This window comes from Mirounga angustirostris, unplaced genomic scaffold, assembly GCF_029215605.1.
Source record: "Mirounga angustirostris isolate CCGP_5_RB_7025 unplaced genomic scaffold, mMirAng1.0.hap1 SCAF_4, whole genome shotgun sequence".
In the NCBI taxonomy this organism is placed as follows: domain Eukaryota; kingdom Metazoa; phylum Chordata; class Mammalia; order Carnivora; family Phocidae; genus Mirounga; species Mirounga angustirostris.
The window spans coordinates 120753951-120779333 of record NW_026991712.1 but is presented as its reverse complement, the minus strand read 5'-3'; the positions used below and the strand labels follow the sequence as shown (position 1 = coordinate 120779333).

Below are 25383 nucleotides of genomic sequence, written 5' to 3'. Positions count from 1 at the left end.
CTACTTCATACATTGGAAAATACTGACCTTGTTAACAAACATGAAAAATGTTCTTGTCATCATGACATTAAGCCTAACAGATATTGGTGTCAAATGAATGATAACATGGCAGAAGCATCTGTAGGTTAACACTCACTTCTTTGTACAATCTAGAAAATATATACCAGATAAAATCTACTACATCATATCAATATACTTCCACTAAAATTAGGATTGTTACATATTTGAGGTATTTATCATAACAAATTCTCTGTTATACCTACCCTACAAGTCATTGTGTAAAGTTTAAACTTTAATTTAAAATTACTTTAAAGTATTCAATCTATATTTTTGAGGCAGTTCAATGAAAGCTAACTCTGTAATTCATTGAAATAATTACCTGGGTAACTGAGCTCCTGATGATAAAAGTAGCCATTTCCTCTCTAATAAGCAAGTGCTCTTCCTTTTTATGTCAGCCATATGGTAGTCTATTATTTGACAGAACAATAAGAAAACAAAGCAAGTATTTTCTACATGATATGAAAAGTGTTTAGCATATTGCCTAAAACACAGTAAGCACCACAAAAAAGTTAGTTACAATCATAATTGTTGATATTATTAACCAAGGAAACCAGACATGATGCAAACATCTACCATGCCCCACATATTGCACTATAGCTTTACAATTAGGCATTTCAACATAGACTGCATCAGAGGAGCTTTAAAAAATATCAATGCCTGTAAAATACTTAGGAATAAACTTAACTGAGGGTGTGAAAAACTGAAAACTACAAAACATTGATGAAAGAAATTAAAGAGGACACAAATGGAAAGACATCCCATGTTTATAGAATGCAAGAATTAATACTGTTAAATGTCCATACTACCCAAAATGATTTACAGATTCAGTGTAATCCCTAGCAAAATCCCAAAGGCACTTTTTACAGAAATAGGAAAAACAATCCTAAAATGCATATGAAATTATAAAGGACCCCAAAAAAACAAAACAACTTTAAAAACAACAAAGCTGAAGGCATCACACTTCCTGATTTCAAAATATGTTACAAAGTTAGAGTAATGAAAACAGTATATTGGCATAAAGATAGACATACAGACCACTAGAACAACAGGAAATCCAGAAATAAAGCCATGTAAATACAGTAAACTTATCTCCAACAAGGATTCCAAGAATAAATGATGGGAAAGTATAGTCTCTTCAACAAATGGTGATGGGAAAACTGGATATCTGCATGCAAAAGAATGAAACTGGACCCTAATCTTACACAATACATTAAAAATCAACTCAAAGTGGATTAAAGACTTAAATGTAAGACCTGAAACTGGAAAATTCCTGAAAGAAAACAGAGGGGGAATGCTTCATGACAGTGGCCTTGGCAATAATTTCTTGGATATGACACCAAAAGCACAGGCAACAAAAGCAAAGATGGACAAAGTGGGACTACACCAAACTAAAAAGCTTCTGCACAGCAAATGAAACAATAAAAAAAGTGAAAAGACCACCTACAGAATGAGCGAAAATATTTGCAAACCATATATCTTATAAGAAACTCCTTCAACTCAATAGCAAAAAAAAAATAATAATAAACCAATTTAAAAATGAGCAAAGGAGAGGCTTGGGTGGCTCAGTTAGTTAAGCGTCCAACTTTTGATTTTGGCTCAGGTCCTGAGATCAAGCCCTGCGTCGGGCTCTGTGCTCAGCGTGGAGTCTGCTTGAGATTCTCTTCTTCTCCCTCTACCCCTCCCCCTACTTGCACTCTCTCCTTATCTCTCTCTAAAATAAATAAATAAAATCTTTTAAAAATTAAATGAAAATAAAATAAAAATGAGCAAAGGAAAAATCAACAACACAAGAAACAACAGGTGCTGGAGAGGATGCAGAGAAAGGGGAATCCTCTTGCACTGTTGGTGGGAATGCAAACTGGTGCAGCCACTCTGGAAAACAGTACGGAGGTTCCTCAAAAAGTTAAAAATAGAGCTATCCAGCAATTGCAGTACTAAGTACTTACCCAAGGGATACAAAAATACAGACTTGAAGGAGTACCCTGATGTTTATAGCAGCATTATCAACAAGAGTCAAACCATGGAGAGAGCCCAAATGTCCATAGACTGATGAATAGATAAAAAAGATGTGACATATATATACAATGGAATATTACTCAGCCATCAAAAAAATGAAATATTGCCATTTGCAATGACATGGGTGGGACTAGAGTGTATTATGCTAAGTGAAATAAATCAGTCAGAGAAAGGCAATTTTGGAGCTAGAATGTATTATACCAAGTGAAATAAGTCAGTCGGAGAAAGACAAATACCATACGGTCTCACTCATATGTAGAATTTAAGAAAGAAAACAGATGAACATATGGGATGGGGGAAAAGAAAAAATGGAGAGGGAAACAAACCTTAAGAAACTCTTAACAATAGAGAACAAAATAAGGGTTGATGGATGGACATGGGTGGGGGATGGGCTAGATGGGTGATGGGTATTAAAAAGGGCACTTGTTGTGATGAGCACTGGGTGTTGTAAGTGAATCACTGAATTCTACTCCAGAAACCAATATTGCACTGTATGTACACTAACCAAAATTTAAATATAAATAAATAAATAAATAAATAAATAAATAAATAAATAAATAAGCAAGCAAGCAAGCAAGCAAGCAAAGGACTTGAACAGACATTTCTCCAAGGAAGACAGGCAAATGGCCAACAGGTATAAGAAAAGATGCTCGACATCACTAATTATCAGAGAAATGCAAATGAAAGCCACAAAGAGATATCATCTATCAGGATGGCTATTATAAAAAAAAAAAAAAGATAGCCAATATTGGTGAGGATGAAGAAAAGTTGGAATTCTTGCATGATGTTGCTGGGTATATAAAATGGTACAACCACTGTGAAAAACAGTATGGAGATTCCTCAAAAAGTTAAAAAGAGAACTACCCCATGATCCAGCAGTTCCACTTCTGAGTATTTACCTAAAATAATTTAAATCAAAGTTACATAATATTACACTGTATGTTAACTAACTGGAATTTAAATAAAAACTTTAAAAAAATAAAATAAATCAGGGTTACAACAAAGAGATATTTGCACTCCCATATTCACTGCAGGCATGATTCACAAAAGCCAAGATGTGGAAACAACCTGAAGTTCCATCAGTGGGTGAGTGGATAAAAGAATGTGATGTATACATACAAATGATTATTCAGCTTTAAAAAATAAAGAAATCTTGCCATATATGACAATACAAATGAACTCTGAGGACATTATGTTAGGTGAAATAAACCAGTCACCGAAGGACAAATATTTCATGGTACCATCTTTACAAAGTATCTTAAAAAGCCAAACAAGGAGAAACACAAAGTGGAATGGTGGTTGCCAAGACATGGAGGGAGGGGCATATGGAGAGTTGCTATTCAGGAAGCATTAAGTTTCGAAAGAAAAAAACAAATACTGATGGATGGGTCCCAGCCCCAAACATTCCAATTTAATTGGTTTGGGATGCAGCCTGGGCACAGAAATTTGCTAAAGCTCCCGTGTGATTTAAATGTACAGCCAAGTTTGAGAACTGCTGTTTAAATAGATACGTTATTTCATTTAGTCCTCATAGATTGTATTATTAATTCCATTTTACAAAGCAGAAAACTGAGACTCAGAGAGATACAGTAACTTGCCAAAGACCTATATCTGTTCAACTCTCAAAACCTTTGCACTATACCATGCTGCCTTCTGAACTGTAAATATTCCAAAGCCATCAGTCAGTTTCTTACAATCTTCAAACTCTGCTGAGAAAAAAAATCAACTAGTTGCTTTGCAAATCTGCACAGTGGTATTAAAGGGGCCTCCTTATGAATTCTGAGCTCTGGTACAGGTTTTTGTTTTTGTTTTCCTTTCAAACCTGGACCCACAGAAGGTCATGAAATCAATTCAGCGAGATTCAATAGCATTTTTAAATTAAATAATAGAACAGATAAAAATGTAACCGTGCCAGACTGCATTGCATGTAATAGAAAAAGTACTAACTGTAAGTACTGAGTCTTGAAACTTTTATTTCTGTGTGTGTGTGTGTGTGTGTACTATGGCAAGTAGTAAATCATATTTCTTACCATGAGTTGCAGCCAAATATGTTTGAAAGTTATTCTAAGTAGGGATAAAATCATAGGATAAAAAGACAATCCTGAAAATATTATTCATTTTCCTTTTTTTCAAGATTTTATTTTTAAGTAATCTCTACACCTAATGTGGGGCTCAAACTCATAAGCCCTAGATCAAGAGCCACACGCCCCACGACTGAGCCAGCCAGGTACCCCTGTAATTTGTCTTCTGATTTGTGTACACTTATGTTTTTCTTTAATCCTAGAATGTCTTCCTTTGCTACCCAGCATTCAAACCACATCTTAGTTGTCCCCTCCTTTCCTTCTGTCTCCTAGGCAGAATTAACTGTTCTTTGGTGTATCACCACTGTTAACAACATCTACCACACTGTATCATATTTTTAAAGTATTTGATTTAAAAAGGGCAGTGTCTCTCATTCTCAGAAATATGAACAAAACACAGAGCCTGATATACAGTGTAGCTTAATTTTTTTTTTTTTACAATTAGGGACAGCAGCTCTCTATTATTTTACTCATGAAATTTTAATGATACAAAATATAAATTAAGAATGAATCACATCTTCTATCTTTCTGAATAATCACAAATTAGCACTAGAGCTACCTTAATATCTGGCTTATCCACACCTAGTCTAGATGATACTCTTCTCTGCCAAAGCCTACATCAAAGAAGAAGACAAACTTTGAATTAGTTCTACTGGATGAGCTTACATTGTTTATACCAGCCTACTCTCTTATCCATTTTAATATTAAATCACCTTCTCCAATTCCTATTTCTATACTTGCTATTAAATTAAATTAAAATAGATTTATTGAATACTTACCAAATAAAATATGCTAAATAAGTTGTGATTTGTTTCCATTTTACGAATGATAAGAGGAAAAAATATTTTTACTAAAATGCAAATCTAAAGGAAACAAAAAAAAATTATTCTCTCTCGATCTTAACTCCATCAAAGTTTTTATCATCTATATTCATCTAAATAAAGGCATCTTAAGTCTTCCCCATTTCTTGACTTTATTGAAATATTGGGACTATTTAATCATTCAAGAAGTTATTTTAAAAATAAATATTATATATACACATATACAAATATATGTATACAAATATGCAAACATATGAGTTTAATATTTTATATTCCTGACCAGTCAAAAGTCAAATATCGTCACAATATTCTGAATAATTAAGACTTTTAATAGCTATCATTCACTATATCTAGTAAGTACCAAGTAGCTGTGGAAACAACATATAAATTTAAATAAATTAGAACTAAAATTTATTCAGCATTAGGAGAAAGTTATTTGAAGTTATAATAGGATAGAAATGAAAATTAAAATTGGAAGAATGCCAGAGAGCATGCTCCATAAAAATCTATTTCAGTAATCCATGTGAAAAATTCTGCCAGTCTTTCTGCAAAGTTAACCTTCAAATTTTATAATTTTATGCAATCTTAAAATGTGAAAAAGAAAACCACATACCATTTCTTTGTTTCAAATTTTGGGCCCAAATTAAATGGCTCTACGATCTTCTACATTATGCAGCTTCACATAACATTATGCGCCCAACTATTAGAGTCAACAGCCAGCCGTGGCTGGAGCTGACCGGCAGACAGCATCGCTGATTCATTTCGGGAAGAAACAGGCTGCAGCATCCACAGCTCTGATGATGCCCAAAGAGGGTGAAGAATTGGCCATAAGCCAAGTATTTCCTCTTAGAGCACAGATAGGAGGACTATAAGTAGACATAACTTAGAGTTTGCTACATTTGAATCTTAACTCAAATGTGATACTTTGGGGCCAGAAAAAGAGGTGGAGGAAGGTACAATTAATAATTTCTATTTATTAACTTATTTAATTTATTTATTAATTTAATAACTATACCGTGGTCCTAAGGTTGGACAACTTACGAATGTTTTTAGGATACAACAATGTTTTCCTTATTCATTTAATTCCATTAACAAGAGTTGTGTGACGATTTCATCTATACTATGCTAAATATTTAAGTTAGTACTTTAAATAAAACTCCCTCTAGGTAGCCTATAACAAAACAATGAATTTCTTATTTTCTTCATTTTGGTGCATTAGATTTTATATAACATTTATCTCACCTACAAACTATTTACCTAAACATCATAGAGTTAAAATAATAACCCTTCATCTATTATGGAATCTGAGGCAACTGCTTAAGCAGGCCATCAGGATAAAAAATAATGCAGACACCAGTCAGAAAGGGAGATTGAGTTACAAATGTGCCCAGGGGGGCTGTATGAACCAAAACAGCTCTTCTTTCTCAGCTTCCCAGTCCATTTAGCTGGCTCCTCAGACAAGAACCCACCAATTAAAGGATGCAACCCAACCAAGGGACCCTAAACCAAAACCATATCCAAAACTCAAATGAGACAGATAAATTATAGACAGAAAGAAAGAAAGAATGAAAGAAAAAGAAAAGAAAGGAAAGGAAAGGAAAGAAGGAAGGAAGGAAAGGGAAGAGAAGAGAAGAGAAGAGAAAAGAAAAGATTGTTCCCCTTAATCACTCTTTAAAATGCCATACTGGAGATTTTACATATCATAGAGAAGAAATGCTCTTTGCCAAAAATCAAACATTCATCTAGCTTTCCTATGAGAAACTACAAATCCAACCATGAAAGCAAGATTAATAAATAGGTGGCATAAATCTAATCTTCAATCTTTCAATATTTTTATAATTGACTTGTAATTCATTTTATAACTCATTTTTTAGGGATCAGTTTAAATCAAAAGTATACCAGAAAGCATTCCAAGAAAGCAAGAGGTGTTTTCATATTTGCAGGAGAAGTAAATGAGAACTAAAATTTATTTTATTATAACATATAACATATAATACTATATATTAGTGATTATTAATAGCTAATTTTAATTATTAATAACTAATAGTTATATAAATATATAATAGAATTATAGTATGTGTATATTATAAATAAACAATACATATATATTGTAAATAAATGAGCCTTTATGTAAACCTGGACATTCTAATCTGGCAGTGATGAAAATGGAAATTTCTCATATGAAAGACATTTGGCTATGTTATTATCAAATTAGTTGCTTATAATTTCAAAACAGTTATGGGGGCTAGGATATAAACTTGATCCTAATTCATTCTTTAGTTCAACACATATTAAAAGTACCTAATTCGAACCTAAGACCATGACTTTCCTACTAAATTAGTTTGGACAAGAAAGATCTGCGCCTTTCACTGAAGCAGAGAGGAGAGCGTGTGCTCCAGCCTCGGAAGCCTGCAGACCACCACAGTGAATCTGTTAGTCCTTGTGGGTAGCCCCAGAAGGGTTTTTAATGATGTAGAAAATGGATACAGACTGTAGGACTTGCTTAAGGCATTCTCGAGGGATTACTACTGAAAGAAAATTCTACTCTAGTATACTAAAGACTCAGAAGATTTTCAGAGTCCATCAGGGTTCTAGAGGGGAGGGGGGTGGGAGGATGGGTTAGCCTGGTGGTGGGTATTGAGGAGGGCACGTTCTGCATGGAGCACTGGGTGTTGTGCACAAACAATGAATCATGGAACACTTCATCTAAAACTAATGATGTAATGTATGGGGATTAACACAAGAATAAAAAATTAAAAAAAGAAAAAGACTCAAAAGATTTAAAAAAAAATCAAACACCGATTACATCGTTTTGATAGTTGATTTCAAAAGACTACTAAGGAAGAAAACTAACCTTCTGGAATGCTTGCAAAATTACTACAAGCTAGTTTTACTGCTCTGTTCAAAAAGTCTAGGGCCTAATTCAACTTTTACTAAGTGAGAATTTACCAACCCCCAACAATTTGGTTTTCAGCCTCCCTCTATAGAGACTTGACCGATGGCTTAAAAAACACTCTAGAAAAAATATTTTGGTCTGAAGAAAAAAAAATGACATTTCTCTGTAAGAGAGGTGGAAGTGGTAGTCCCACGTCTTTTATTTGTACCGAAGGCTGTGCCACCTTCAAAAAGCATTTGGGGCCACATTCCATGTCATACATCTGGGACTTCCACCATCCACTCTTCTATGGTGCAAAACTGACTTCGGAGGAAGTTTTAAAATTAGTCTAGGGTCATTCCTTTAGTCTACTTTAGTGCAGAGCTGTAATAGCCTTCTACTTAGGTAACAGAGACTTGGTAAACTCCTGTCACTCAGCCCACCAGACTCTCAAATCATGGGATTCTTTACTTGACTGACAACAAATTAATTTGAGGGAATAAAGCCTCAAATGCACTGCCCCTCAAAATAATATGCATGAAGAAATTCCTAAAAGATATGCAGAACTTTCATTCTTTGAGACACTATACCATCCATTCATGAATGAAGCCAGTTATCAGAGAGCTATGTACCTGGGCCACACCACATGGCTGGTCACAGCCACCCTAACAGAACTGCTTTAAGAAAAAGAGTAGTTATTTATTGAGCACATACAGTCTTTACCAAGGTAGATGTTATTCTCATGTTAGAGAAGAAAATAATCAGATCTTGAGAGGTTATTTCCCCCAAAGACAGAGATCCACACCATGGGTCTAGATGAAGGACATTATAAAAAATAGCCCAATGAATCCTGCTGACTTTCAGTGTTAAGGGTGTTGAGGAAACTGTATTACACTATATACTGAATCCACTTTTAAATAAACTATAGGAGAAATTTCATTCTGGATTCTAGACAGGAACAACTTTGTTCCTCTTAGGCAACTGGTTTGTTTTTCTCATGGATGAGCTTTTCAATCATTAAATTTTTCATGTTTTCCTCTTTGCCTGGAAGTTAGAAAACTCAAAATTAAGTGTGTGCCCAGCTCTAATATACATACAGGATTTCAAACATGGATTTTGTGAGCTAATGTTTCTCCTAGCTCATTTCTTCTTTTTTTTCTTCATTGATATTCTCAGATTTGAAAATCTCATCTTATATGTTCATCCTATTACAAATCTTCAAATGCTAATTACCAAAATCTTGTAAAAACTCACCAAGTTGTACATTATACAATATATAAGTTATATTCAATAAAGTACTGGGGAAAAGTATAAAAGAAAAGCCATTTATAATACTCAAAATCAAAGGACAGTAATTCAAATATTTCCTATACTATCTTTGAGTCAATTCTTGACAAAATATTTTAAATTATTTCTTCCTTGCATAAGCAATCACTGAATTAATATTGTAATTCTATTTATTATAACTTATAACTTAAAATATAGTCATATATCTATATGTGGGTTTATTAAAGTTAGAATGGGGATAATTTTGAGGGATTTCATTTCATAAAGATTGCATTGTAAGGTTCTATCGGTCTTTTTATCATATTTATCCCAGGGGAAAGGACTACATATGGGTGAATCAGTGTGGAGGAAAAAAAGCATCTTTAGTGAAATAAAAGTATTAGTGGAGAAAAAGGAAAACAAGCACATGGAACAACTTGGTAAAACCAATGCCAGTTTGAGATGCACATGCCCATGGCTTTGGCTTCACTTTTCTCCTTGTCTTGGTTGTCTCAGTAGTGATTCTCAAATTTTTTTGGTGTTGGAACTCTTCACACTCTTTAAATTTTGTTGACTTTTAGTTTTTGTAGGTTATAGCTATTAATATTTACCCTATTAGAAACTAAAATGGATATATGTTGAAACCCATTATGTATTAACAAAAACATTTTATTTTTAAATAACGATAATTTTTTTTTAAAAAAAGAAATGAGCGGTGCTTTGTACTTTTAAAAATCTCTTTAATATCTTGCTTCATAGAGCACAGATTCTCTTATCCACTTCTGCATTTATTCTGAGAAGTTGTTTTTGTTGGAAGTATATGAAAAAATTTGGCCGCACAGAGATATGTAGTTGGAAAAAGAAGTATTGTAATAGCCTGCTCAGGTAATTATGGATATTTGAATTTGCCACAACACCCAAATTCAACAAACTGTAATTTCTTAGTACCACATGAGGCTGGTAGTATTCTAACAACCAGAACCAAATAAAGAAAGCACAACAGAAAGGAAACTACAAACCAATATCCCTCATGAAGTTAAATGCAAAAATCTTTAACAAAATTTTTGCAAATTGAATGCAACATATGTGTGTGTGATGTGCTTATATGACCAAAAAGGATTTATACCATGTGCACAAGGTTCATTCAATATTCAAAAATTAATCAATGTAATCCACCATATCAAGAGGTTAAGGAAAAAATCGTATGTCCACATCAATTAATGCAAAAAGAAATTTGATGTAATTTGATCTCCATTCAGGATGAAAAGTACCAGTACACTAGAAACAGAAAGGGAATCTTCTCAACCTAATAAAGAACATCTACAAAAAAAAAAAAACCTACAGCTAACATCATACTTAATAGTAAAAGACTGAATAATTTTCCTCTAAGATCATGAACAAGGCAAGGATGTTCACTCTCACCATTCTTATTTGGCACAATACTAGAATTCCTAGCACTTGCAATAAGGCAAGAAAAACAATTAAAGATTTATTTTAATTTTAACAGACTGTAAAGAAAAAAATTGTCTTGGTTTGCAGATGATAAAGAAAAAAAAATTCTCAAAGGATCTACAATCCTAGATCCAAAACGTGACTTCAGTAAGGTTTCAGGATACAAGATCAATACACAAAAACCAATTGCATTTCTACATACTGACAACAAAAAAATGGAAACAAATTAAAATGAATGTCATTATCAGTTGCTCCAAATAAAATGAAATAATTAGGTATAATTCTAACAAAGGGACACCTGGGTGGCTCAGTTGATTAAGCATCTGCCTTTGGCTCGGGTCCTGCTCCCAGGCCCTGGAATCGAGTTGGGCATGGGGCTCCTTGCTCAGCAGGGAGCCTGCTTCTCCCTCTGCCTGCCGCTCCCCTACTTGTGCTTGCTCGCTCTCTGACAAATAAATGGGCAAAATCTTAAAAAAAAATTCTAACAAAACATGGGTAATATCTGTATGATGAAAATTATAAATTGCTAATAAAAGAAATCAAAGAAGACCCAAATCCTGGAGATATCCCATGTTTACAGATTGGAAGAATGAACACAGTAAAGATGTCAATTCTCCCTAAATTGAAGTATAGGTTTAAACAATTCATATTAACATATGGTTAAATTATAGCAATTAAATCTTACACTGGACATTTTAAAAAGTGACTCCTCCAAAAAATTTTTTCAAAATTCAGTTTAATTTGTTAAATAATTACACTAGTCATCATAATTACATAGTCTCAAAAATAATCATGTGGACTTTAAAGAATAAGGTGGGAAAGAATAAAGAGCAACTTGAAATAATTCTGTCAATACACTTTTAAAATGCTAAAAGTAATCAATGCTACATAGGCAACGAAAGCAAAAATAGAAAAATGGGACTATATTAAACAAAAATTTTTTTATACATTAAAGGACATAATCAATAGAGTGCAAAGGCAACCTATGGAGTAGGAGAAAGTCATATATCTGATAAGGGGCTAATATCCAGAATATAGAAAGAACTCCCAACAACTCAAAACAAAAAAAAAATCCAATAACCAGATTAAAAAAATGGGCAAAGTACCTAAGTAGACAAATCTCCAAAGATGATATACAAACACCTGACAGGCACATGAAAAGATGCTCAGTAGCACTAATCATCAGAGAAATGCAAATCAAAACCACAATGAGATATCACCTCACACCCATTAGGATGACTACAATAGAACAATCAATCAATCAATAAGCAGTGTTGGTGAGGGTGTGGAAAATTAGAACCCTTACACACTGTTGGGAATGTAAAATAGTGTAACCACTATGGAAAACAGTATGAAAGTTTCCCAAAAAATTAAAAATAGAACTACCCCGTGATCTAGTAATCTCACTTCTGGGTATACATCTAAAAGAATTGAAAGCAGGGTCTCAGAGAGATATTTGCACACCTGTGTTCATAGCAGCACTATTTTCAGTGGCAAAGAGATGAAAGCAACCCCAAATGCCCATTGACAGATGAATGGATAAACAAAATGTGGTCTACATATACAATGGAATATTATTAAGCTTTAAAAGAGAGGGCGATCCTCACATATACTAAAAAATGGATGAACCTTTAGGGCATTACATTAAGTGAAATAAATCAATCACAAAAAGACAAATACTATATGATTTCATCTATATGAAGTATCTAAAGTAATAAAATACATAGAAACAGAAAATAAAATGGTGGTTACCAAGGGCTTGGGGAAGGGGAAAGGAAGGTTGTTTAATGAGTACAGAATTTCAGATTTGTAAGATGAGAAAGTGCTGAAGATCTGTTTCACAACAATGTAAATATATTTAACACTACCAACTGTACTTAAAAATGGTTAACATGGTAAATTTTATATCATGTGTTTTTTATCACAATACAAAATTATATAAAAAATACTAAATATTAAGTGGAAGAAAATGTTGCATTTGTGGAATGCCTACAAAATGTCAGAAATCACCCAAATAAACACATAAATCACAATATTTTCATACTACTCTGAAGGAAAATGTTATTAACTTTTTCTTCTAGAAAGCATGATAATCGATTTCATAATACCACAATATGCTCAGTTATATCAAAGAGAGGAAAACTACTGGACCATTAAGTAATTTTATCTGGAGATCTAAATATATGTATTCATAAATATTGCTAAGTCTATTTGCTTAATTTTATTCCCAGTAGAAGCTACACTTTAGGGGTGCCTGGGTGGCTCAGTCAGTTAAGCATCTGCCTCGGATCAGGTTATGATCCCAGAGTCCTGGGATCCAGTCCCACATCAGACTCCCTGCTCAGCGGGGAGCCTGCTTCTTCCTCTGTCTGCCACTCCCCCTGCTTCCCCTGCTTGAGCCCTATCTCTCTCTGACAAATAAATAAAATCTTAAAAAAAAAAAAAAAGGAAGCAGCTACACTTTAGTAACCTTACTTCATATTTATATTTATTCTCGTTCCTTATGGATTCTAAAAACAAAATTCACAGATATACTCTCAAGCATGTTATTGAAGTAAATATGCTATACTATAACCAATGAGGAGTACATTTAACTTTTAATTCCTTAGTTAAGGATAAAAATAGCTATCACATATTCTATGCCTGAGATAAATTTTTAAAAGAGAAAATGCCTCCTATTCTGAAATGACAGCCGCCTCACATATGGAGCAGTAAACTTTTCTTTCTTCCTGAAATACTCATTTGGCACTGATTTTTGACAAGTGAAAAAGCTTTTCCACATAAATACAGTCCACTTGATTTTAAGAAGCACTGATTACCCCCCTTTCAAATTTTCCTTAATATTTAAGATGTCTACTTTCCTTTAATTTTTGTAGCAAGTTGCAGAAATAACTTGTTTCGATTTTCCAGAAATGATGGGTTGAAATTTGTGTGTTGATCAAGGGGGATGCTGATGTGCACTAAATGTAGATGTCAAGAGATTTTAAAAAGGATTCAGTGGGGCCACCTGAGTGACTAAGAGGGTTAAGCTTCCAACTCTTCGTCTCACCTCAGGTCTTGATCTCAGTGTCATGAGTTCAAGCCCTGCACTGGGCTCCACACTGGGCATGGAGGCTACTTTAAAAATATAAATAAATAAATAAACAAACAAACAAATAAGTAAATAAAATATTCAATGAATTGACAAGTTATTTTTTCCTCAAATATCCTAAAAGAAGTAAAACCATTAAAACTATATTAAATGAATAAAAGTCATCCTTTTGTTTACATATAATAGTAAATACTAGCATCTATTGTCAAAATTAGTATCTAAAGGGACAGCTGTAGATCAATTTTTAATCCTACTATGATTGTGCATGAAAATTATACTTGGGGCGCCTGGGTGGCTCAGTCGGTTGAGCGACTGCCTTCGGCTCAGGTCATGATCCTGGAGTCCCGGGATCGAGTCCCGCATCGGGCTCCCTGCTTGGCGGGGAGTCTGCTTCTCCCTCTGACCCTCCTCCCTCTCATGCTCTCTGTCTCTCATTCTCTCTGTCTCAAATAAATAAATAAAATCTTTAAAAAAAAAAAAAATTATACTTGTTTTTTTCCTCTCTCTCACTCGATTTTTTATATTGTTGAAATGAAGAAACAATATTTAATATTCAGATTGAGACATGCTAAGTAACTAAATATTATCATCTTGCATGTGATCAAACCTAAAGGTAAATGAAAATGCCCCCGTCTCGTTTCATGTAAATTAAGCTGATTATAGAAAGTGTCCAATTTATATCGTTCATCTCCACAAAGTAGCTCACACATATTTGTTGGGTAACTGCAGACTGACTGATTCTAAATATAAACCGAGATGTGTGCTAAAATTATTGTCCTGATTTTTTAAGCAATCACCATGAGTATCACACATGGTTACAGATTTTATTTATTTAGTATCTTGAAAAATAGTTTAAATAATGACAAAATTACACATGAATATTTTCCCATCAAACGTAATGATTTAAATTAAATCCATAGCTGCCAACTTCTCCTACCAATACTGCACACATATGGCCATCCATATCATAAAACCAGTCACACCTAGTATTAGAACCACATCAATTAAGGCAGATTTTACACAAACAACTTTTAAGTGGCGTCACTTCCCTTACAAAAGAAAGATGGTACCACCTTAAAAGAGAGGTATACCTAAGCAGCTCTAAAATTCTAACCCAACAAAAAGCCGCAAAATAATCTTGAAGCTGCCGCCTGGATTACTGCTGACCCATCTTCCAAATCCACAAATGCTCAGTTTATTTTAAAAAGTCCATTTCTCGAAAATACACTAATGGAGGAGAAAGGAGAATTTATGTAAAAATAAGCTAATGCCACCTCGTTGAATTAGATGTGACACAGGCCAGACTTTGCAAAGTAGTGGGTAAAAGAGATAGAAATGTTCAAAATAATCCTTTGTCAAACATAATGTTTCATTTCACATGGCTAAGCAGAAGAACAAAATAACATAGAAGTTTGGAAACTCAGGAGCCACAACACAATTTTAAAAAAAATCAAACAATAAGGATGGGTCAGTGTACCCAGTGAATCAAGAATATCATCAATTTCAAAGGGAAGGAGTTCTCAGACCTTTGGCTCAGCCTCGGAGAAGACCCAGTGATCATTTGACCACTTAACTCTAAACCTTCAAAGGAGTCAGAGGAACATAGGCCAACCAGTCACTTGCAAGTAAAAAGTGAAGGAAAAAAAGAGTTAAACAGCTTTATCACTCACCTTCCCAGAGCCCAAACAATCCCAACACTTTGGCTTTGTCAACTACTATGTGTACTATGGGCAGGAGTGTGTAAATAAATAAATGTCAAATGGGAATTAACAGAAATAAGGGTAGTGGAGAAAAATAGGCAAGCCTATTTAAATTTAAGTTTTTTAACTTTAAGTTAACCCTAGGGAAACTGTTGGCTGAGCCCAGTTCAACTTTGACAGATAATGCCTAAGAGGAATGGAAATAAATTTACCACTTTCTAAGAGCTTAAGGAAATTGTTTCAAATAATAGGTCTCAACTAAGCACAGGACAAATTCTTCCTCGATGTCCAGCTTCCACCAGAATTCATCTGTCAGGTCATAAAAGGGGGGAGGAGGCTATTGTGGATTTGTAAAGTTGATGCTTCTGTTTTCATTTCCTTTCAGGTCTCCCAAGACTAATGGCACATTATAAAACCTGCCTATGCTCCCTACTTGTGTCCTCAAGGCACATTCACATCCCAGTGACTCCCCTTCCACTGGTCCTCAGAGACCCTTAATGGCCTCCCTGCCTCAGTGGCTTTTTTTTGTTTTTTTAATTTATTTATTTGACAGAGAAAGCACAAGTAGGCAGAGCGGCAGGCAGAGGGAAAGGGAGAAGCAGGCTCTCCGCCGAGCAGGGAGCCCGATGCGGGGCTCAATCCCAGGACCCTGGGATCATGACCTGAGCCAAAGGCAGCCGCCCAACCGACTGAGCCACCCAGGCGCCCCCCTCAGTGGCTTCTGATATTCCAAGTAGGATGGGGGTGGGATCCAGAGGAAGCACAGGTGAGAAACTGGGGGGTAAGAGGCCCAGCCAAAGCAAAGGAGGTAGTGGCACTCGTCCCTACAAGTGCTGGGGTAAAGGAGGCATAGTCTCTCTCCTCCTTCAGGGGAATTTCCTTTAGTGGAGGATCACTGAAAACAAGGGGAAGGTGGAGGGTTACTGGAAACAAGAGGAAGGAAACATCTGAATGCCCACGGGAAACACTGGGAATGCTCTGTGTCTCTCAACTGCCACTGTTCTCAGAGGCTGTCTCTAGCAATACACAAGGGAGGGAGGGCAGAAGTCGTCGATGTCCACCACACTCCCTTGTACCTTGTAACCAGGGCTTCTCCTGAGAACGGGCAGGAGGTCTGAAATTCCCACCCTCACCTATGCGGATTCTCTAAATCAGAGTGCAAGTTCATATGCTTTGCATTGCCAGGATACTGAAGCTGGAGACCTAGGAATCTGATACAGGAGGGCGGAAGAAGTTGAAGTTTGAAAGATAAGGGCGGGGTAGATACCTGAAGGGAGGATGGAGGGGAGGAAACTGAGGTCCACAAATACAATGCTAAAACCAGAATGTAGTCCATCATATATTCCCTTCTCTGACTATAAACTCTTGCCGACTCTCACCAAACACGCTCTCCAGCTTCATTTACATCTTCTCTCCTCAGGCCCCAACTGCCCGCCTTTCTCGCACTGCCCATGATTTTTTTTTTTTAATTGAAGTATAGTTGACATATAATATTCCATTAGTTTCAGGTCTAAAACATAGTGATTTGACAATGCTATACATTATGCAATGCTCACCACTACACCAAATAAGTGTAGTTACCGTCTGTCACCATACAAAGTCATTATAATATTATTGACTATATTCCCTATGTTGTACTTTACAACCCCATGACTTTATTTATTTTATAACTGGAAGTTTGTACCTCTTAATCCCCTTCATCTATTTTGCCCAGTAGCCATAATTCAAATAGTTTCTCTAACCAAAAGAGCAGATTGCCTGAAAAAGTGTAATCTGAGGAACCACAAACAGGAGTGAGTGTAAATAATTAATAATACGCCAATATCTTATAATTTGTAATGTCCAGAGAACATGCAGAATCCAGCAGAGTTTCAAAAGTTGCATGAAGTAGTCAAACTACACATCATAAGAAAAAATCATTGTAACTGTGTGGTGATGGATATTAACTAGACTTAGTGTGGTGATCATTTGCAATATATATAAATATCAAATCACTATGTTACACCTGAAACTAATATAATGTTATATTGATATATATTGAGATATATTAATTATATCTCAATTTTAAAAAATTGAACTAAGATTTCATACTTTTTAACCCAGAAATTTCATTTATGAACAAAGATGTTCATCACAGTCTTAGTTATTATCATCAAAAATATACCAACACTGAGGAATGGTTAAGAAATTATCATACATCTACCTAATGGAAAATTATGTAGATATTTTTAAAGTTCACTTTCCAGTTGTAATTAAGGGAAAATTAATGTTATAAAATTTAAAGTAAAAATATTTTAAAAAGTAATATATATATCATGATTAAAACCATGCACAGAAAAAAGAGTGAAAGGAAATATGAAAATCACATCAAAATATTAATAGTGCTTGTCTTTAGTTAGTACAAGTATGGTGATTTTTTTTTCCTTTTTATATTCTTATAGTTTCCAAACTTCATAATTTTATAACAGAAAGGGGAAGCTTTCAAAAAGGCAAGCTTCTTTGTTACTTGTGTAGAAAAATGTTACTTGTGTAGAAAACTCCTGGGTTCAGTTGACAATCCTTTTAATATCAGTACCCAGGAACTATAGCATTTTCTGGAAGGGCACTTGGAACAAGGTATATGGAGAATATGAGCAAGACCAGCCAAAGAGAAACTTGGCCGTGCGCCTGGGCGGCTCAGTTGGTTAAGCGACTGCCTTCAGCTCAGGTCATGATCCTGGAGTCCTGGGATCAAGTCCCGCATCGGGCTCCCTGCTCAGCAGGGAGTCTGCTTCTCCCTCTGACCCTCCTCCCTCTCATGCTCTCTGTCTCTCATTCTCTCTGTCTCAAATAAATAAATAAAATCTTTAAAAAAAAAAAAAAAGAGAAACTTGGCCTGCTTAGTAACCTACACTGCTAGTTCCCTGTGACTACCAGATGAGGAGCAGATTTCACTGCCTGATATGCAAGGTTCTTCACAATTTGTCACTGTGTATTCAAACAGTATATGAGCACTTAGCTGAACCTCCTTGTCTGGCTTTGTCTTTTCCTATCCAAATCCTTCCCATCTGGCAGAGTGACTGAATTCACTTCCATCCGTGAAGAGTTACTGATTCTGTTATGAAACCAGCCTCTGTGATTAGTCCTTCTTAAGGTGTTGATATAGCATTTATAGCACCACCTTTTCCTGATATTAGGCCAATTCTAATTATTTTGTTAATTACTCATGTGTAAGTAAATACCTCCCCAGCTAGACTTTAAGTTCCTTGAAGTCAAGAATTTGAATGGTCTGCAGACAGTAGTCATTCAACAAATACATATATATATACAGAAAGAGACAAGAGTGAGAAAAGATGCAGTGCTCAAACCAGGTTGGTATTATATTCACACTTGGTGATGTTATCTAAATAAAATGTGTTGCCTCTGTTTTAAAATGTTCCCGCTGACCATCACTAGGACATGCACTTTCTTTTTTTTTTTTTTTTTAAATAGCAGTGGGATCGTAGTTTTGCTTATTTTTTCATACCAATTCTGCCATCCTCCTTGTAGTTAAACAGACTGGACTGCAAGATGCCTCACAGAGGTTCAGGATAGAGACTACAGCCATATAAAGAACAAAAAGAAATGACCTCCTAGAAATCAAATTTAAGGGTCATCACGTGATCCTACTTCTCTCACAGTCTTGTGTGAACAACATATATAAATTTGTGCCTCCATTTTACGGCTTTATTTAGGCAATGGGCTTTAGTCTCTCAATATCCTCATTAATAATTCTCCAATGTAAACAGTTCAATACTTTAGAAATGACAGACTAAGATGATTATGTTCCTATCCGCCATCAAGTACTATTCCAGTACTTAGAGATAATGAGCATTTGTACTATAGCTACCTGCCTCTGGAGATATCAACAAGAGTTTCACATCTTAAGGGAGAATACATAAATCATAAAGGAAGGCAAATCAAATGGCCAAGCAACAGATAAAGAAAAACCTAGCATCCGTTATTTTTTCAGAAAGAGTACACAGGTCAATATAGTTGTTAACTCTGAAGGGCAGAGCAAAAACAAATCAATGCAGTTTCCCACTGTACAGAACTACATTTTGCTACAACACACATATTTTTTGTAAGTCAATACTTGTCTAGATGCCACCACTTACTAGCCATATGATCTTGAACCTTCTATTTCAGTTCCTTAGTCTGTAAAATGGAGTTATCACCTACTATGCCACATCACAGTGGAAATGAATCAAATAACATTATCAGTCTGGGTTTATCTGTCACCCTATCATGGGACGACACACCCCACAAAAACAGTTCAGTCACACACCCCATGAACTAGGTAACTGTTCTTATTGCAAATGTTTCCATTAAGTTTTAAAAAAGAAAAAGATTTCCACGTGTTTCGTTTTGTTTTACTTTCCTAATTGATTTTTCCAACATTTGAGCATCCACCATATATCACTGCCAAAAATGTGTTAAACATCTCCTGCAATGACCTAGCTCTCCTTTGCAGTGTTGTCCAGATATTATTTTTTGGCAAACGCTTTCTAAGAAAATGGGTTTTTTTTCCACATAATTCAAAGCCCTTTCTTACTAAAAGAACAACAATTCCATATACGGAAAGTTTACAGGTTGTTGCTATTGTTTGAGATCACTTATGAAAATTAATTTTATGTTTAATATCTAATGGGCCATCTATATGTACCCTTACACTTGGACATACAACTCTGTAATACAGTGGAAGATCCATGGGCTTTGGAGTCAGGGAGACTTGTATTCAAATTCCTGTTCGGTGACCTTGAGCACGTAATTTAACTTCCAGGCTCCTCACTTTCCACCTTTGGTTCTGGGTTGCCGTGATGATTTAATGAAATAATATACCTAAAAGTAAGTGTCTAGACTCTGGAAGTATTATTTCCTACCTCCCTTAAATCTTTTCCTCCTATGCCAAGACCAAGCAAACCCACTCTGAACACAAGACTACTTGGACACAGCCTCTATTTCAACATTAGTGGCGGAATGCTATGCAATGAAAAACTGAGTGGACGATGGCTTGAATTAAGTATCCAACGGAGCAAGAAGTAAAGAAACTGACAGGTATAGACAAGGGCCCCATACTTCACTCGCCTGTGGGAAAAAGACACTAACCTGACACACTTTAAAGATTGCACCGCACACTCACAGAGGTTTGTACCATGCTCTGGGAAAAGGACGGAATTACGGAACAAGCCAGCAGGGAGCCTCCTTGTTCACCCCACCCGACACCGCCCGCCTGGGTGGTACCTCTGAAGCCTGGAAACTGAGGTGAGAGCACAGCAACTGACCTCGTCCCCCCCCCCCCCCCACCACCCTCCCCCATTCCGCCCAAATCTCTCTCGGGGCACGAATGGTGCTGAATCATTAGTCCTAACAGTAGCAGCTCCCGGTTCCGCTGCTCCCGCGGGAGCCAGTGTCCCCAGAGCAATGACCGTCCCCGGTGGGGGCCGATACCTCGGGGGTGTGGGGTTGGTGAAAGGGGGTCGGGAAGGATCCGGGCAGCAGGTACTCACCGGGGTGAGGAAAGCCCAGCCCCGGTCTTCTCCTCCCGGCTGCAGGCGGTCCCTCTGCGGCCCCTCCGCTTCCCGCTTTCCCGCGGGCGGTTGCCCCCGGGCCCGGCAGCCTGCGCTGGTGGTCCGGTGCTCCCTCCGCCAGCCCGCCGCCCTAAGCAGCCACAGCTCGGGGCTCGGGCGCTCCACCCGGAGCAGCTGGAGCAGCTGTCGCGGCCGAAGGGGGTGGCGGCTACCGACGGGCCAGACCATTCGCGGGCTGCGGCCGGGGGTGCGCGACGTGCGGAGCGGGGCGGCCGCGGAGGGCGCCGAGGGCCGGCGACGGTTGGGAGGAACCAAGAACGAGGGGAACCCTCCGCCTCCCAGGAGCGCCGGGAGGGCTTGGGGGCAAAAGGGACCGAGAGAGGAGCAGCTGCTCTCCCTGGCTGTTGACCGAACACAATCCCTAAGCTTTCCCGGGCACCCCCTCCGGGTTTGCCTTGGTTCCGCTCAGGGCTCCTTTAGAACGCGGCAAACAGAGGACCTAGCAACGGGTGCGCCTGGGCGGTGTCCCCTCCTGGGGAGATGCGAAAGGGCGCTGGCCGGAGCCCTGCCTTCGAGCCACCTCCTCCTGCTCCACAGTGGGGCCCTATGGCGCCAGCTTCTGGTGCATATCTTACTCTAGACGTCTTACCACAAAACAGAGAGGAGCATCAGAGCCCTTGAAGGGGCTCCTCAGATCTTTTACCCAAGCATCTTTGTGGAGCAAAGAATTAAAAAGGTATCCAAGCCCAGCCTGAAAGTTAGAAAATAAAATTAAGTGGGCCCCCATCCTATAGGTGCTTTGTAGCTACAGGAAAATAAGGGACACTTTTCAATCACAGAGTTATTGCTCCACAAATATCGAACCACTGCAGTTGGAAAATGTACATTTTAACAGTTCCATAAAAGAGCATTAAAGAAATTCAAAAATATTTCAGGTTCACTGTCTACCATTTTAAAGATGAGTGTCTTGGGAGTGGGGAGGAAATCATATCCTTACATGAAATTAACTTGTATAGAACTGAAAAGAGAAGTTCCCACCATGACATCCCTTACTAAACTTTTGTGAAAGCTACTTGTGTGGTCCCTGCCCCTTTCACAACCAGTCTTAGGCAGGTTCATTTCAGACCACGGTGAAGATGGAGACAAGTGTATAGTTTTCCTTATAGAAAGAAAAAAAAAAGAACAGAGTTGACAACTACCTTTAAAATATAATTTAAGGGGGCAAAAGGAAAAAAAAAAAAAACACCTCCAAATACCTCAGTTAAAAGCCCTTCCACCGTTGAAAGCCATTCATTCTGAATTAAGGTTTTGTCCTTTTTTGAGTTAACATAATTTTTTAACATAAATTGAGCACCTACTATGGACTGCACTGAGAGTGTTTCCAGTTTCATTCCTTCATTTATTCTAGAAACTCCTGTAAAATTGGTGATATCTTTGCTATTTTTAAAGTAGACTGGGCTCAGAAAGTTTGTTGTGCTGGGTTCACGTCTCATAGTTAATGAGTGGCAGAACAAGCATTGCAATCTGGAGTTTTTGACTAGTGCCTTTCCACTAGAATGCTCCAGGAAACATACACAAAGCTTTCTCATAGCCAAGATTGGCCCTTGAATGTGAGCTTATTTATCCTTCCTTTGTGAAAACTAGGTTTCATGGTGGAGAAAGGGACATTTAAATATCTAAGGTGGATGTCACCCTGAGGTTAGAAGTAGGGATCTGAAAGAGGAGGCTGTATTTCACCCAAAATTAACCTGGAAACATCAATTAAAAAAAAAAAATGCATGGTTAGCCTCACGTGAGGGTGAGGAGGAATTCTCTACTACCTTTTGTTAATCATTTTTACATCATTATTTACACTATGTTGTGCTTTATACTACCCTTAAACTATTATTCTATATTACACTTTGCACTATTATTCTTCCCAGAAAGGAACAAGAGTTTTTAAATGGACTTAATGTCATGGGTCCTCATATACTTTTCCAGAATTTAAAGTAACAAGGCATTAATAACTCTCACAGAATGTTAAGGAAACTTTTTGAGAAATAAGGAATAAAATTAAATGGTTACACATGTTGTGCCATTGTTATTATGTTAACTGTTATTGTAAATGTTCACAACTCAGTACCAGCAAAAGAGAACTCCCCAGAGCTCCCTGTTGCTGAGGAGCTGGGGTACTAGATCCCTAGTGAGGCCAGGCAGCTGTGACTCAGGGCTGGGATGGCCTCAGCCTCAGAAATGTGTGATTCTTCTCTCCCCATGCAGTTGTTTCACTTTCCAAGGAGACAAAAAAGGAACAGACTTGGAGTAAAGAAGATGTCTTTTGAATTAGTATTCTCTCTCTGATTGACAGGGATATAAAAAGGAAGGATAAGGTCTTGGGTGGTTTATCTGAGACCAAACTAGGATTTAGAACCCGGTTACCAGTGACATCTCCTGCCATCTGTTGTATAAGTTGAGCTTCTTGGAGGGTATGTTTCTGAATGAAGGAGGAAGGGGACATTTTTGCCAGTGACATTTTGAGAAATTGTCAAAAGGAATGATGGGAATAGTGTGATGCCTGCATTCCTTCCTCTCCCATAGAGTCTTCAAATGCTTTTGAATCCACTGAGGGAAGAAGTTAGGTCCAGAAACTGAGGAATTACTTTCAGAAATGACTTTGTGGGATTTCAGGTGTAAGAAGTACTATTTTGGACCCTAGTGACCCAGAGCTAGGGGAGAGGGCCATTCTCTCACCCAGTCTGCCATCAGCTTTCGTGAAACCTCGCCACCAATAAAGAAGGACTCTGCCAGTAGAAGGGCATTGGCAGCCAATACACGGTCAAGATAACTTGACTAGGAGCCCAGAAGAGTAGAGCATTAGTGGAATTGCTCCTGAGCACCTGGAAGACCCAGCTGAGGATTTCCTGTCATGAATGAGGGACGTTGGGTGGGGGAAGGTGATTGTTAAACTTAGATGATTATTAAACTTTACTTAGGCTGCAGTATTAAGGTGGATTTATTTGTATTCACAAAACCAGCATGACCTGGAGACATTCAAATAATATTACTTTTAAAATGACATGAATAAGACAGCTAGAAAAAAAGAAAATAGGTAATGCCTTTGACAAAACTGCAGAGTGAGCCACACCATGTTCAACTTCAATTCAAGAGTATTAAATACCTGGGGCGCCTGGGTGGCTCAGTCAGTTAAGCATCCGACTCTTGATTTCAACTCAGGTCATGATCTCAGGGTCATGAGTTCAAGCCCTGCGTTCAGTACACATATGTACTGAAATCAATAAAATGTACTTCTCACTGTGGATTACTGTTTAAAAAAAAAAGAAAGAATATTAAGTACCTACTATGTATTGGCCTATTATGTATTGGCCACATACTAAGGCGTGTGGTGACATTGACATCCCAAGGTACTCTTGTGAGAATATTTAATAGTGTTATTTCTGTTTGCTTTTAGCTATCACTTTTTTTAATCATAGTATTTCTGAGGTAAGTACTATTATTATGTGAAGTACTATTTTCATCCTCATTTTATAGGTGAAGAAACTGAGAATTACAACAATTAATATGTCAAAGGTAACACAGCCAGAAAGTGGCCAAGCTGGGTTTCAAACCCAAACCAACACATGACATTACTTTCCACATACCTTTACTGCCTCCTGCTATACAGAAAGCAAGCTGTACATGGCATTTTTCGCTACAGTAGAAAATCTATTTTGTATCTGTTTTTTTTTAATCTATTTTCAACTCTCACGCCTAAAAGGAAATGAGTCATTTCTCAAAGAGGATTTAAATGAGAGTCCTCCCAATGGAAACATTGGGCATCCTTTTCTAGGTTTCTGTGCTCAGAAAAGAAATCCTGAAACAAGAAGTGATCATTGCAGCATAGAGCTGACCAGTGATTTCTAAATTCTTGCTACAGGTTCTGATTCCAGGAACTCTTGGGTGAGACCTTGGAATCTATATTCTTACTAAGCACTGCAAGTGATTCTGATGCACAACCATTTGACCAGTTTGACCACACCACTCAGGATGAGAGCAGTGTGGGGCTCACAAACATCCAGTCTCCTAGACTTAACCCTTTAACCCCATCACTTGTTGAAAAGGAAATGGGAGACTAGTATTCACATTTATTATACAGAGATGTATTTATTAAATTGTCACTGCCTTTTTCAGTATTCTTTTGATCATTCCGAAAAGTCTTCAGAAATCCTCAAGTTAAAGATTATACTCATTCACAATTACTATTGTATGTGGATACTTGGAACTTAAGGCTCTTTTCAATTATTACATGATATTTTACATAAGAGAAAAAGGAGACTAATTAGAACGGCATTAAATTTATGTATTAACTTTCGGAGAATTAACATGTTGATAACAGTAAGTCATTCCATCCAACATGATAGACTTCTTCATTTGTTTCTATTTTATCTTGCATTTCCCAAGACTATTTTTATAATTTTTTCATATATGTTCTGCAC

The 25383-nt window shown here is 36.9% G+C and overlaps 1 protein-coding gene across 3 annotated transcripts in view; it reads right to left on the bottom strand.

Annotated features, from left to right (window-relative positions):
* TTLL7 (tubulin tyrosine ligase like 7) overlaps positions 1-21133 on the bottom strand; it is a 144588-nt gene extending 123455 nt beyond the window's left edge. For 2 of the 3 annotated variants that reach the window (XM_064588934.1, XM_064588933.1), the window contains exon 1: positions 20891-21132. The gene's annotated coding sequence lies outside the window, so the exon portion shown is untranslated. Of the gene's footprint in view, positions 1-20890 lie in introns of all 3 variants that reach the window. The other variant, XM_064588935.1, reaches the window with a different exon arrangement.
* Between the last annotated feature and the right edge of the window lie 4250 nt (positions 21134-25383).